The 6,524-nt window shown below is 32.2% G+C and overlaps 1 pseudogene; it reads right to left on the bottom strand.

Moving 5' to 3' along the window:
* Positions 1-365: 365 nt before the first annotated feature.
* LOC21412312 lies at positions 366-1,276 on the bottom strand (annotated as a pseudogene).
* Between the last annotated feature and the right edge of the window lie 5,248 nt (positions 1,277-6,524).

The following is a 6,524-nucleotide window of genomic DNA, read 5'->3' as shown; positions in this document are numbered from 1 at the left end:
GATATTCTCTCTCTCTCTCTCCCTTTTTTCCCCATTTTAACGGGATATTTATTCTTTTTATTTATTTTTTTATAACACATAAGAAAATTAGTGGACTCATTAATTAATGGCCAATAACGATGGTTTGGTTTAATTAAAATATTCTTAACATAGGAAACAAACTATTTTCATACTTTGACCTCTGTTTTTTTCTCTTTTGGTAAGTGTGATTAGCAACTCATGCTCATTTTCATTTGTGTGGAAAGCAGCCAACATACTCCTTAAACAGAATGCAACAAAATAGTTGCCTTTTATTTAATTTGCAAAACAAACAGTAAATTTATTGCTGCTTAGAAAGTGCAAAAACTAAACGAGTTTCTCTCAACAATCCAACCACGGTAAATCAATCATAAAATTAAATGAGGTCGAATGGTGCACAGTACATAACCATTCTATTTATTACATAACACAAAAGATCCTAGATTCATGGCTGTTTTAATTGTAATTTCTCTAGCTAGTTGTTGTCATACCAGAACTGCTTCTGAAGATATTTAACAACATTCTTGTCCAGTTGGAAGGCCCTGGTGAGGACATCAGCTTTGATGGATGGATTCGATCCAAACACTGAGTTTGCAATTGTAATAACTCCTGCGTCTTGGCTGCTGAGACCAGCAAAGGCCACTGCTGGCTTATGTTCCGGGTTGAACTGGAAGTGAATCAAGCCAATAGGGAACACAAACACATCTCCCTTGTTTAGAACCTTGGTGAATAGGCGGTTTCCGTCTTGGTTAGACGACACGAAACCGACGTGGAGTGTCCCCTCCACGACGACAAGGATTTCGGAGCCGCGAGGGTGAATGTGAGGCGGGTTTTCTCCGTATGGTGCATAGTCAATGCGAACCAATGAAATCCCAAGAGTTTACAGTAGTTACGGCGGAACCAACTGGGTTACTAGTGTTTCCAGCAATGTTGAGCCCAGAAGTGAAGAAGTCCTTAGCCTTGACATGCTTTGGATCCTTGCAGAATTTCCCATTCACAAAGACTGCTCAAAAGGAAATAAATTTTCGTCAGTATCAATTTGCCATACCACTGTCAAACATGGTGAAAAATTATTGAGGAATAAAAATTGGTAACAGTGAGGGAATTAATGGGGGAAAAAAAATGTAGACTTACAAGCCTTGTTGGGATCGTCTGTTGCTACGCAAAAGTCTTGCAGAGGGCTTGGATCATAAGCAGAGGCAATGGAGGTTGCCAAAGCCAAAACAGCTGCTATGAGAAGGAAATGAACACCTTTCATGGTTGCTATATATATATATATATATATATATATATATTTATTTATTTATTTATTTATTTGTATATGCTATTGCTAGATATCTCTCGAGTTATATCTGCTATAATACGTTGCTTGAATGAAGGATGAGAAGTGTTTGCACTGCTCTAGATCTATTTATAGATGGGAGTGTCTGAAGTAGTCTATCTTACTTCATGAAATGGATGAAAGACTTGGTTTGTGTTTTCTAATTCAGAAAAGACTTGGTAAATTTTGATTCAGTAGCTATCTTGTTATTAATGTATCAAGTGGTCAACTACTCATACAAATAAATTATTTTAGTTCCCACAAGTTTTTCCTCTGGAAGGAAATTTTCAAATTGGAACTAGTCTTTTTCTTTTTTTTTTTAATATCTATCTTACAGTGTCTTTATTTCCTTTCACGTCTTTTTGATCTATTCGTCTTTTTCCCACATTATTGTTGTCGTATTGTATCTTCTGTCGCTTGAAGTTGTTGTTTTCCATTCTTTTTTTTTCCCTATCGTTTTTAATTATAATTTTATTGTTCATATTTTTGTCGTTTCACACATGATGCCGCTTTTTATGTTGTTGTCATTTGACTCATTTCTCATGTTGATGTCGTTTTACAATCATTTTTGTTTTTTATTATTATTATTTTGATTTCATGTCGTGGATAAGGGTCCGTTTTCATGTATTGGCTTTTTCTCAGAATGATGCGTTCTTTGGAACTTGATGTGCTTACTTTAGATAGTTTCGTTTTCAGTTATGTGTCGTTTAGTTTATTTTGCTTTTCTAGCTTTTGTCGTTTCAATTTTATTGTTGCTTTCATGTCGTCTTATATATATAATTGTCGTTTTATTTTTTGCTGTTGATGTTTCTTTATAAAAGTGTGTTGTTTTTGTAATACCTGAGATTTAATTAAGCCTTAAGCCAATAATAAATAAATTTAATAAATTAAAATCATGCATCACATTTACCATTTACCTCAAAGTTATTTATTGGCATTATATTTTATTATTATAGCTATCATATGATTTTATTAAACTTATAGCTTTGCTAATCGAGTTTTTCGTTTTAATGTGCAGTGCAACTAGCTCGAGGTGGGAACTCAATGTGCTAAACTTATGAAGAAAAATGATATTTATTATGATTATTTGATATGATATTTTACCTCTATTATGATTGATTTAATGATGAATCATTATGTTATATTTTTATTATAAGGTTTTATGTAAATGTGTTGAGAACTTAGTTGCTATTTTGAGTTTTTGTGAAAGAAGGCTATGTTAGTAAATTGAGTGAACTTTAGGCACCTAAATGAAGAAGAAAAATAGAGACTTTAGAGCTGATTTTATGAGGTTAGGACAAATGGTAGAGACTTAGAAAAATCTAGACACTTGTCCTATTATAAGGTCACTTTACTTTTGCTTGGTCTCTATCATGTATAGACTTCATTTTTTGGTCTATTTCAGCAAAAAAAAGCCTAGAACTCCAACCCTAACATTTTCTTCTCTCTTCTCACTCCTTTTCTCACCCAAAACTCAGAAGCAAACCTAGGTTTTCAAGAGAGAATGAGCTAAAAACTCAACCAGCCCATTTCAACTCATTTTCAACCTAGAACCAAAAATAACCAACAAGGTTTTAAGCTTCTATTCACTTGGGAACACGTTTTTCTTTGAGGTAACTTCTTTCTTTTGTTAGAAACTAAGATTTCAGAGATTAAGATGTTGAAATCCTACTTGAGATTGCTTATCATGCATGTTGGTTGTAGACTCTTAAAAATGAGTTTCTTGGGTTTTGGTTCAAATATTGGTTTCTGGGTGAATTTTAGCTTGATATAATTGATGATTATTTAAAAATAAACTCGTATTAGGATGATGATTTATGTATTTGAGAGTGGTCCTTGAAGATTAAGATCTGCATGCTAGGTATTTGATGAAATTTTCAAATATATATAAGTCCTCTGTACAGCCTATGTAGATTCTGTTTTCGTGCTATATATACTTATGATTTTGACTGATCTTATATTTTTTTATTAAATTATACATCTCAAGCTTTACGTGAGTTTTTGAATCACTCTAAATGGATTTTTCCACATTTAGTTATGAATTTTATAAGTTCAGCTAAAAAGTTTTCATTTTCCTGACGAGATTATACTTCAATCCGGATTTCGGGCTGTTTTTGGTTAGTTTGAAAATTCTGAAACCTATCATTTAGTAGTTCTAAAAAGAGGGTTTTGAGTCTACTTTTATTTGCCACTGGTCTCATAATATTTCGAGTTTTGATGAATTTTTTATGAATATTTTCGTAACGATGCGCAGTTATGTGTTTTGTTAAATGATGATATGAACGTGATTTTTGAAAGCTATGGTTTTTAAAGGTTAATTAGCACATTGAATGCTCCCCGCAACCAGCTAGTTTGTGCTTGCAAAGTGGTGATCAAAATTCAGGTAAGTAGAGTTAAAGCATTTTCAAAACTACATCACATGACTTATTTGATAAAAGAACTTGTTCAGAATTGTGATTATACAAGTTTATTCTCTTATGAAATTAATATATGATTATGTTCAAAGAGTATTCATTATTAATCATTTTGAAAGAGATTATGATATTTACTTATTATGTTTTTATGTTTTAAGAGATTTTATGGTTTGGTATATGGATGAGAGGCTGGCTAAGCAGGGGCGCGAGGGACCGGTGCCCCAAATTAGAGAAACAGTCTCTTTGAGACAACTAGAGAAAAATGCTAGTGGGAAGTCTATTGTGGATCACAAGAGAAAGACATTCCAAAAACCCTGCTTAGTGTTTAAGAGAAGAGAATTGGTCAAAATTAGAGAATGTCATGTATAGAGAGACTTACTTGGAACCGAAGTTCTGTATCATACCTAAACTAAGAATAAGTATGAAAGTTTATGAACAATGTCTAACAAAGAGATACTTATTTTATTTGAAATCTACTTACTGAGTGTTTGCTCATTAGTTTTACCTTGTGATGCAGATGATGTTGTTGTTACTGAAGAATAAAAAAATAATAATTTCCAATGTTGGCTGAGTACTCCAAGTCCTATATCTGGCATCTTGCTTATATGTACTTCCAAACAATAGATGGGCTCAAAATGTGGTTTTTTTTTGTTACTACGTCGCTTTTGAATAACTATTTAATGTCTAAGATTTGTGGTTGTAATCATTTTGTGCACTTACTCATTTTGTTCAACAACCTTTACGAAAATTTTGTGATGAAATCAACCACAAGTTCCCGCATCTTAAAAATGATATTGTTTTAAGTATAGAAAGTATGTTTTAAGTAGCACCACCTTACTAAATTCGGCCTTAGACCGGTTAGCGTTAGGGGTGTTACAATTTTCATGATGTCATTTTTGAGTTGTCGCTAACTCAAGCAAAGTAGTTTTTATTGTTGTCGTTGCTTACTGTGTTATTGTTTTCTAGGGTGTTTGGTATGAGAATTCATGTCATGGTTCATGGCTCGTTACAATATTTTTTCTAACAAAAAATACACGTAAACCGAGAATGGTGCTAAATCATGTTTTTAACGCCTTTGAATTTTCAATGTTTTATTTATTTAATTGTGTCGTTTACTTAGATTATTGTCGTTTACTAAAATGATTCCTTTTTGTATTGTTGTCATTTCTTCCGGTGATTTCATTTACTTGTGTATGCTGTTTTTCAAGTTGATATTGTTTTAACTCTTGTATTATTTACTTAGATGGCGTTATATGTTATTGTCTTTTTCCTAAATGATATCATTTTATTTTGTTGTCGTTTTCATGTAGACGTGTTTCCCCCCTAGTGGAGCCTTTTTTCTATTGCCGTGTCTTGTTGACGTTGTTATTTCTCTTGTCGTTCTAGTGTCATTTTGTCAGATTTCTATGTTTATTTTTTGGTATATACAAATACAGGATTAAACTCGTGTTCTCTCAAACCCACGTTCCACCGCACCCTATCTCATCCCTATTGACCTGGTGGTCATAGGCATATTTCTATCTATGATTCTATTCTTGAAACAAATGACGTAACTACTCTGTCGTTTATAATCTGTTGTCATTTTGACGCCTTCTTTTAAAAGCATTGGACTGTGAACTATTCGCACTCACACAAAACGACATCCTAGGATGACATATGTTTACTTAGTTGCGGAAGTGGTAAAAATAAGAAAACTTGCTAGGTAAATAGTTTTCAGCGCTTCCACGTTAACGCTAAGAAAGTCCAGCATCACATAAAAAGTCTCAAGTGACATAACTGCTTTTGCGAAAAACAATGCTGAATCCTCTATTCAAATAATCAAAGCCACGGTCTTATAAGTTATATCAAATATTGTTTATATTCCTCACATCTTGAATGCTAGTGACGCAAATACCATGTTTACTTCTAAAATTATGTGTAACGACTGATCTGGTAAGCCGCTACTAATTGATTTTCATAGTGGAAACAATAAACTTATATGTACTTAAAAGATTGTATTAAGAGAAATTTTGCAATAATTTTTTTAAAGTATTAAGGTTAAAGTACATAGTTAAAAGTTTGAACATCAAAATAAAAATTGGAAATACTTTTTAAAATGGAACATCTTGCGTCGTGATAATCTCTTTTTTTTAGAACTTTTAATTGATAGTTCCTACCTTGGAACTTAACTCTTTTGATGAAGGATTCATCTCATTTTTTATTAACTTGGTCGGTTCTAACAAACGAGAAAGGTACTCATTGAAATTGAAAAAAAAAATTTGTTGCAAATATACAATTGGCATTAGTATTTGCATTTGAGATAGTCTTACTATGATAACTTCTTTTGCAGCTATACTTTTTTATATTATATTTTTTTTTCTTTTTCTTTGTCTTTTTCTTTTTCAAAAAGAAAAAGAGAAAAACAATTAAAAAAAAAAGGACATATATGTTTCAAATGGTTATACATTTGTGATCAAATGGTTATATCATACTAATTGTGTCAAGTGTTTTCATGAAGTGGTCTCCGTTTGTTTTTTCTCTTTTCCTTGCATGTGAGATTGCTATTTTCCACGACCATTTTATTCCATTTTCCTTAAAAAGACACTTCAAGAGTTTCTAAAGTAGAGTTTTATTGAATTTGTAAAACACACGTAAATCTATAGGTACAGTACAAAGTACGGAGACAATGCTCTCAACAACTCAATCATAATAAACTGAAATGAGAGAATGGCGCATAGACACATGACCATTCTATTTATTACATAACACATAACATATTCTAGTAATTTTAT

Source organism: Morus notabilis, unplaced genomic scaffold (genome assembly GCF_000414095.1).
Source record: "Morus notabilis unplaced genomic scaffold, ASM41409v2 Scaffold7, whole genome shotgun sequence".
NCBI lineage: Eukaryota > Viridiplantae > Streptophyta > Magnoliopsida > Rosales > Moraceae > Morus > Morus notabilis.
This window is presented reverse-complemented; position numbering and strand designations above follow the sequence as displayed.